This window comes from Triticum urartu, chromosome 5A (genome assembly GCF_056163025.1).
Source record: "Triticum urartu cultivar PI428250 chromosome 5A, HENAU_Tu73, whole genome shotgun sequence".
NCBI lineage: Eukaryota > Viridiplantae > Streptophyta > Magnoliopsida > Poales > Poaceae > Triticum > Triticum urartu.
The window spans coordinates 121,898,637-121,907,701 of record NC_141877.1 but is presented as its reverse complement, the minus strand read 5'-3'; the positions used below and the strand labels follow the sequence as shown (position 1 = coordinate 121,907,701).

The following is a 9,065-nucleotide window of genomic DNA, read 5'->3' as shown; positions in this document are numbered from 1 at the left end:
TCAGCAAACGGCGTACTCCCATGCGCATCCGCCTCCTGCCGTAAGCTCCCGACTCTCCTTTCTTTCTTTGTCTTTTCTTCTTCTGCCGAGTTCTGCTTTGCCGACTGATCAGTCGGACGTGTCCTAGCTCCTCAGAACCTAGCAGGCAGCCGACGCCCTGCTGCAAGGCCATGAGTACCTGCTGGACTGAGCGGTGAGCAACGCGGATGACCGAGACTTGGAGGTGGCCGCCTTGGAAGACGATGCCACAGGCGGTGGCGACGTGGCAGGCGGCCCCGCTGGAGGAGGTGGCGTTGAGATGTGGCCGGATGACGACGAGGAAGAGGCCGAGCCGCACCGCCAGCCGGTTGCCAACATGGCGGGGGCAAGCTCCTCAGCGGCGCCACCCACACCAGGCGGCGCACCGAAGCACCGAGCGGGCGCGCAGCTGCAAGGCGGTCGGCCGAAGAGGCCCAAGGGCTCGGTCGCGGCGACCAGGCGGGAGGAGACCGCCGCGAAGGCAGCCCGGTTCCAGAGGGCCCCGAAGCTGCTGCCAATAGTGACCGCGTAAGAGCATATCTTCCCTTATGTCTTCCTCTGTCCTTTCTGTGTCTTTTCGTGAATCTTCTCTGAATTCTTCTAGTCTTGTGTGAACAGAGCCCGCTCTCTCTTGAACGGTCAGCCTCCGCCTCCATCATTGGGGGGATGGAGGGCTCTGCAACCACCCGCTGCATAGACCCGCTCGCTGACCTCCGGGAGGCGATGGAGAAGAACGCGCGGGAGGCACGCGAGGAGAAGGAGAGGGCGGAGCAGGCGAAGGCGGACGCGGCCAAGGCGGCGCAGGTGGAGGCGGACGCGGCAGCCAAGGCTCAGGCTGATGCAGCAGCCAAGGGCCAAGAGGAGGAGGCAATCAAGGCCGAGGCGGACACGGCCTCCAAGGCGCAAGAGGGAGCAGCCATGGGTGGCCAAGCTCCACAGCTGGTCATTCCGCTGCGCTCCATGCCACCGGCGACAGGGATCCCGACGCCAACTAGAGGAGCCGGCAACGACCAGCCGGTCATGGTGAGGGAGGGAGGCGATGCCGTGATCTCGAGGACGAAGGTGTCCCAACAGATGCCGGATGCTGAGGCTCAGGGCAGTCGGCCTGACGCGCTATCGGCGCGTCGAGTCAGCGGCGAGCTGGTTGTGGGGGCGACTCCCGTCTTCCACACACCGATGCACCGGCATGTGACGAAGGCGACTTCAACGCCGCGGCCTCAGGAAGTCGGAGCCTCGAGCTCGTCGTCCCCAGAGGCGGAGGCCACTAGTGTCGTCCCGTGGGAGTGGACGTCTAGGGCGGGACGGGCGTCCTACAAAAGGCTGCACAGGAAGTCCTCTCCATGCTTCAGGCCCAAGGCGACGCCCTCCAGGACTATATGAAGAAGTTCTTGGCGCCATGAGCTACCGTCCGGGTATGCTCCTTATGCTCTTGCTTTCAATCTTTGCAATCTTTTGTGGATGCGCTAGCGCACCCACTAGGTGTAGCCCCCGAGTTCCGGGCCGGCTGCTGAGCAGGCGGCTCAGAAGTTAAAGGCAAGTTCCAAGTGGTGACCCTTTCTTCTCTTCTGTTGATTCTGTTGCAGGACTACCACAACATTCGAGCGGTCGCCTACAACTCCCAAGTCCAGGAGATGGCTAAGCGGACTGCCGAGCTGACAGACAACCGGAGTAAGCACTCTATTCTTTATTCTCGTGGGGGGCGCCAGCGCACCCATGGGGTGTAGCCCCCGAGATTCGGGCCGACTGCTGAGCAGTCGGGTCGGATCTTCCGGCAACTACCTTTTCTTATTTCTTTCATTGAATTGCTCTATAGGGGAAGAGCCTTGGTGGTGGTCACCCAGCTGGTGGCGGTGATGTAGAGGTACATGGGCTCTTTAGCAGTCGGAGCCGCCAGGTCAGGCGGCGTGTTCAACATCTTCCTTAACTAGAGAAAAGCTTCGTCTGCCTTGTCATTCCACTCAAAATGAGTGGTCTTCTTCATGAGCTGGTACAGGGGAAGAGCCTTCTCGCCTAGCCGACTAATGAAACAGCTGATGGATGCCAAACAGCAGGTGAACTTTTGGACGTCTCTCAGTCGGGTGGGTTTCTCCATCGTCTCGATGGCCTTGATCTTCACAAGGTTGCACTCTATGCCGCGCTCTGAAACCAGGAAGCCAAGGTGCTAGACGGCTGGTACTCCAAAGACGCATTTCTCTGGTTTGAGCTTGATTTGAAACCGGTGCAGATTTTCAAAAGTTTCCTTGAGATCTTCCAAGAAGGTACCGCGTTTCTCCGTCTTCACCACAATATTGTCTACATAGATGTGGGCATTTCTGCCGAGCTGCTTGAGGAGGCACTTCTGCATCAACACTAAAATGTGGCACCGACATTTCTCAGGCCGAGTGTCATGGTCAGGTAGCAGAAGGCTCCGAATGGTGTGATGAAGGCGGTCTGTCGTGTTCAACTTGATCTGGTGGTAACCTGAGTAGGCATCCAAGAAACTCAACACCTCGCATCCGGCTGTGGAGTTTATCACTTGGTCAATCTAGGGTAATGCAAACGGATCCTTGGGGTAGGCTGTTGAGACTTGTGTAATCAACGCACATGCACCACTTGTTCTTCTTGTTCAGCAAAAGGACTGGGTTGGCGAGCCACTCTGGGAAGAAAACTTCCATGATGAAGTCGGCTGCCAACAATTGGGCGATCTCTCTCCAAGAATTCTTCTCTTCTCCTGCGAGAGTCGGCGGAGGGGTTGCTTGACTGGCTTGGCATCTGATCTGACGTGTAGCTTATGCTCGGCGAAATCCGCCGGAACACCCGGCATGTCTTTGGGGGACCATGTAAAGATGTCCCGATTCTGACGAAGGAAATCCACGAGCTCGCTTTCCTATTTGCTATCAAGATTGGCACCTATGACAATGTGCCTCTTCAGGTGCTGAGGGTCCAAGGGAATCTTCTTTGTCTCTTTGGCCGGCTGGAACAAGCCCTGGGTCTCTGACTCTTTGGGTTCTGAGGATATGTCCGGCTGCTTGTCGGCCATGGCCACCACCCGTTCCAAGAGCTTCTTCTCAGCAGCAATCACAAGGGACTCGGACAACCGGCTGCTGGCTATAGCACAGGCGGATGACTTCTCATAGTCTCCCCTGATCGTGATAATGCCCTTGGTTCCTAGCATCTTCATCTTGAGGTAGGCATAATGAGGCACTGCCATGAACTTGGCTAGAGTAGGCCGGCCTAGTAGCACATGGTAAGGGCTCTCCAGGTCAACCACCTCAAACCAAAGAGGACATCTATCCTGACTTTTCCGATTGGTGAGCAGGACAAGCCGGGCACAATGCCATGAAACACAGTCCGACTAGGTAGCAGTTGCTTCTGTTTGATCTTCAACTTCTCCATGGTGTCGTGGTAAAGGATGTTGATGCTGCTACCGCCATCTATCAGAATCCGGGAGAACCGAGCAGCTCGCCTCTCCGTTGCAAGGGTAGCATCCAACACCAGAGTATAGGAATCTGGACAAGGCATCACTTCCTGGTGGTCAGCACAGCTCCAACTAATAGGCTTCTCAGACCAATGCATGAACTTTGGAGCAGTTGAGGCAACTGCATTCACTTCATGTGACACTCCAAAAATTTTAAGTTGGTTTTTATCAAAATCTTTATGTGATTTGGAGGAAGCTATTTAATTTTTTTCTTAAACCCTCTCCCCCTTAAAAATTTTTTTATGACAAATATTTTTGTACTCTTCTCAACCTTGATTTTTGGCCTTGAGAGCTTTTCATTTTTTTGTCTTGCCTCTACTCAAATTCATATTTGGAATTTCTTCTGCTAAAAAGAAAACCCTAAGGATTTTGGGTTATCCCCCTCTCATTTGAAAATTTTACTCTCCTTTACCATGTCTCATTTTGACATCTGCCCTCCATAACCTCTCCCTCCACTTTGGGTCAAGTCTAGTATTCAGTCCCAACAAGTCCAACCCATTTTTGAATTTTTATTCCATTTATTTTGCTCCAAAACTAATTCTGGCTTTTATCTTGGACCTAGGTGCTTTTCAAAGGAAGCACCATTTTTAATTTGAGTTTTGACCCCAAACCAACTCCCCTGGCTAGTCCTTAGCACCCCCAACCAATATCCATCTTGATCCACTCTTCCTCAGTTCAAATATTTCAAAATTCGCCCACTGCAATTTTGGACCAGATTCATCATTTTTGATGAAATTCATATTTTTCCTTCTCCAAAAATTCTACCAAAAATCAGGTAGCCCCCAGGTGCACTGAGAGGCCATCCCACCAAATATAAGCTCAAGAAAAATTTTGCACATGCCAAAATCAATCCGTCGAACACCTGGCGTGCACTGTTCCTGTCAAATTCAGATAAATTCAGACAAACAGTGCGCCGTTAGTGTCGTTTTCTTCAGAAACTTGGCATCGATCTCACCAGTGCACGCTTGGCACTGCACCCCCTCCTTATCCAGAGCGCTGCACGCTCTCTTGGACGGGAGCAGGTGTCGGTGGCAGCATGCCTCACCGACGCCGGCAACTTCTGCGGTGGCAGAGCCACTCGTGGTGGCCGACAGGGTGCAGCTCCAGCTTTCGGCGCGCGTCCGGCACCGCCCAAACCACCTGAGACCTCCGCGTGGCCGTCTGCTCCCCTGCACGCACCGCAGCACCGTCGTTGTGGCCTGGCGTGCACAGGGCGCGCTCTCTGCCACCGACCGGTCCGCGGAGCGCCGTTCCGTCGAGACCACGGAGCAGGCCTAATCCCATCAAGGTTAGCAGGAGAGTGGAACCAGTAGACCTCCACGTAGCTGCCCGAACACCTAATTGGCCCGTTCAACCTCTACACCACCGTAGCCGTCGCCGGAGTTATCCCGTTCTCGGGCACCGCCTCGGGCCGGCTATAAAAAGGGGCCCCGAGCTCGAACTCAAGCAAGCACCACACCTCCACCTCACTAGAGCCCCGCCTAGCCACTAGAAGGACCCCGAGGAGGTCACCTTCCCCGACTCCGGCCGCCCCGTTCCGCCTCGGGCTCCGGCTTGATTCATTCAGGTGAGGCCACTCCCGCCTCCCAAACCGCGTCAGCAAACCCCTAGTGTACCCAGTACCCTAACCCGAGCCTCAATTCGATCTTTGCAGCTCTCCCCGGCGAGATCCACCAACGCCCGAACCACCATCCGCCGGAGTTAGGGCCGCCGTCAACGTGGTGCTCACCGATGCTCAACTCCACCACCCACAGGTGCGGAAGAACACGGTGAACACGTTGGTAACCCCCGATCCCCCTGCCTCGTCGTGGATCACCGCCGGTGACCTCCACGGCCCTCGAGCGCCAGCACTCTGTTTCAGTTTTCAAACCCGACGGGTGGGACCTCCCCGTCAGCTTTTTCTTCTTTTTGAAACATTTTATGAAAATGGCTTCGGGCAAAACACGTCTTCCCCCTGGACTGATGTATTCTAGACTGAAACGTTTCCTGTTTTTATAAAATAAACCCTGAAAGCTTTCTGTTTCATTACAGAAAGGTCCCTGGACTAAAACTCTTATAACTTTTAAACAAAAGATGATTTTAATTTGAAACCTTTTCTGTCATCTTTATATTTCTGTCTAGTTTTTTTTCATATTTATTTGAAAAATATTTGGGATACTTTTTGTGCACGCACGGTATTTATGTAGTATCCGGTGTTTCTTTAAATACGTAGATACTGGAGGGAGTAAAGGAGACGCGTACTTTGCCGAGCTAGACTCCGACTTCTCCGAACGAGGCAAGCATGTTTGAACCATTGATATGATGAGTGTTTTGCATGTTTGCTCGAGTAGTTTTCTCATAGCATGTTTATATAAGAATTTGTGAATGTTATGTACATGCAAGGCAAGCTACCGGTGAACTTCGAAGTTGATGTGTTCTTATGATGATAAGATAACACGATCATGTGGTGACATGATAGGTTGCAGGCTGGTATTGTTGAAGCATGCTAGTTTTATGCCAACTGTGAACTCCAGTTTTAACGTGGGTCAAGTCTCGATCCCGTTCGTTTCCCCTTCGTGCTGCCACATGTTTTCTGCAAAGAGTGCGGTTTAGTAAGTTGCAAACCTCTTTCCTGGTACACACCAAACAGAGGGACTGCGATGAGGGTTCCATGGCCCTGGATTAAAGCCAGTCATCCGGTCAGGGGGCATGGGTGTTTCCGGTTGGGACCGAGAGGGGGGGCACCCCTTAGAGCGCGCGATATAAATTTGATCCCATGCTATTCGAGGTTGTAGCCTCCCCATCTTACGGTTTTTCTTGAACGTTGCCGAGGGTGATTCCAGGCAATGGAATGTGGAATGGGTGTGTACTGGTTAGACGTGTTTCTTCTAAAACACCGTAAACGGAACTAGTCCTTGTGACTACTGAAATCCGTTTGCTGTGGTTAAAGAGTATAAACTCTGCAGAGTCAAAATCATTCGAGTATCCATGTCCACGATCAAGGACTTGGACATCATCTCAGTCTCCGTGTCAAATCTCAGTGTCAACCCTGGTGATAGTCTCCGGAGTATAAACATACAACTGAGAGTGGTAAACTCGGTTGAAGGTTATTCATGTGAATGGACTAACCAGTTTATTATACGCTGAGTATTTCCTTGTGATGATTTGAATTAATGAGCTACTTAAATTCGAATGATAAACTATAAGCCCTTTATGTGATGTCGCTCAGACGTCCGACTGTGGTATTATTGTTATTTACTTTTGATATAAGCCCTTTATGTGATGTCGTGCAGATGTCTGACTGTGGCATTATTGTTATTTACTTTTGATATAAGCCCTTTATGTGACATAGCGCAGACGTCTGACTGTGGCATTATTGTTATTTACTTTTGATATAAGCCCTTTATGTGATGTCGCGCGGATGTCCGACTATGGCATCATTATTATTTATTTTCATTATAAGCCCTTTTCGAGGTGTCGCCTAGACGCGCGACTGTGGCACGTCCTGTTATTTACTTTTCAATATAAGCCCTTTATGTGGTGTCGCCTAGACGCCCGACTGTGGCACGTCATGTTATTTACTTTTCAATATAAGCCCTTTATGTGGTGTCGCCTCGACGCCCGACTGCGGCATGTTGAATTTGTTTCCACCTTTCGAGGCGTCGCTTCAGACACCCGATCGGTTTTCAGTTATTTTTATTGGGATTTCGGGAGGACTACCGCCTGATTTCCTCATATTTATTTGTGCAGTACAAATCTATTATTTGATTGTGCATACTGACCTACTCATGTGCATCATGTTTACATTTGTTATATCTTATGTCCGAACTGTCTTGCGAGTACATTCAAAGTACTCACCTGGCTTGTTGATTTGGCCAGATGTTGACGACGGCAATCTTATGGATGAAGAGTTCGATAGCGAGTCCGACGCCTAGAGGAGTCCCAGTCAGTCCCGTGCGACCCTGGAGTTGTTCAATTGTATTATACACGCTTCCACCACCCAAATAAAAATCATCAAGCCTCACTCCGACGCTTGATGAGCTGTAAGGTTTCAGAGTCATGTCACCCACCTCACTGTGTCATATCCACCACCACCTCTATTGCGAGTCAGTAGTTATGCCACCATACCCTTGTGTCATATCCGCCTCTATGTATAATATAGGCGTGCTTGTAATAATTTATTGAGCATCGTCAGCTCAACCATGTATAATATTAGTACTGCTGGATTTCTGTATCAAGGTTTTGTCTGCCAGTAAGAAGAATTCTTCTGTACTGGTTAATATAAATATCGGCTTTTCAATAAATGTTTTATTGGAAAGGCGGTCGTGACAATCTTGGTACCAGAGCCAGGCTGACTGTAGGAAGCCACTAGGTGCGACCGCTAATCGGTTATTAGCTTATTTTATTATTCTGCATATTGTAGCAATTTTCTGTTCGTCATCATAAATTTATGATTTGACTATTAGGGATTTTGTCTACTTTTGTAGATGGCGGGCAACGTTTGTGAGTCACAGGTGTTCGCTAATGTTCCTGAGGGGTTTGTCAAACTCCTCATCTCCATCACCAAGATTGTGATCGGGCCATCAGTGCGTCCGGAGTTCACACTCTACCGGCACAAGCTCAGCGACAGTTTCTCCATGTACCAGGCCGCAATTCAGTTCAAGGGAGGACGCGCCGAGTTCCGTCGCTTCTAGTTCGTCGGGAAGGCCATGCCTACGGAGAGGCATGCCATGCAGATGGCTGCCCGCGAGGCAATAGCTCGTCTCCAGGAGGTTCTTCCTTCAATGAAGACTCGTCGCTACCGCTACCTCCCATGCCACGTGCCATACACTTGCCACTATGCATTCGCTTGCACCAGGGGAGAAAGAGATTAGGCCATTGAGATGCTTGTTGAGTACCTCAAGGCACTAGAGGCAGCTTTCGACAACCTCGTGGACGACCTCGTAGCTGCTCGTATGGATTCCATCCATGGCTGCTCCACCAACAGGAGGGAGCTCCTCCATATGGCACCACCACTGACGTTCGTCTCGTCCTCAGCATCATATACACCGGCCATCTTATCCACCACTCGTCGACTGCCTACAACTGAGGAGTTTGACTAGGTCATTGCTCCTACTCCCGTCACAGCCGCACCACCTGCCACACCCGCGCCAGCTCCACAACCCTATACTTCGCGTCTGGAGCCTATCATTGAGGAAGAGGTTGAGTCTCCAGCAACACTGGGTCTTACCCTCGGCAGGCCAAAGGAGGTCTTCACCATCTCCGACTGAGCACGAATAGCAGCAGTGTGATGTGCCAGCTTGTATGATATGTTTATATGTACATAGGTTTGGTGAGTAGTAGCTTGTTTGCGCATCATGTAGGATCTCGGAGAAGTGCACTAGCCTAAATAACATGTCAGGAATGTGTACGCACATCCTGAGTGATGTATTGTATAATTATGGTTTGCATGTAAGATATGTACTGAGCGGTCCTTCTCCACGCGCGATCTAGTGTTTTCTTGAAAAATGTTGAAGTTGTTGAAATTTCCGCCTTTACAAAATTATTTATTTTATGACTCAATTTTCTCATGAGTTTGCAAAATTACCCCAAACTGAAAAATGCTTCATCC

General features: G+C 50.8%; 1 pseudogene; it reads left to right on the top strand.

Annotated features, from left to right (window-relative positions):
- Positions 1-298: 298 nt before the first annotated feature.
- LOC147970529 (uncharacterized) lies at positions 299-8,745 on the top strand (annotated as a pseudogene).
- Positions 8,746-9,065: the final 320 nt, after the last annotated feature.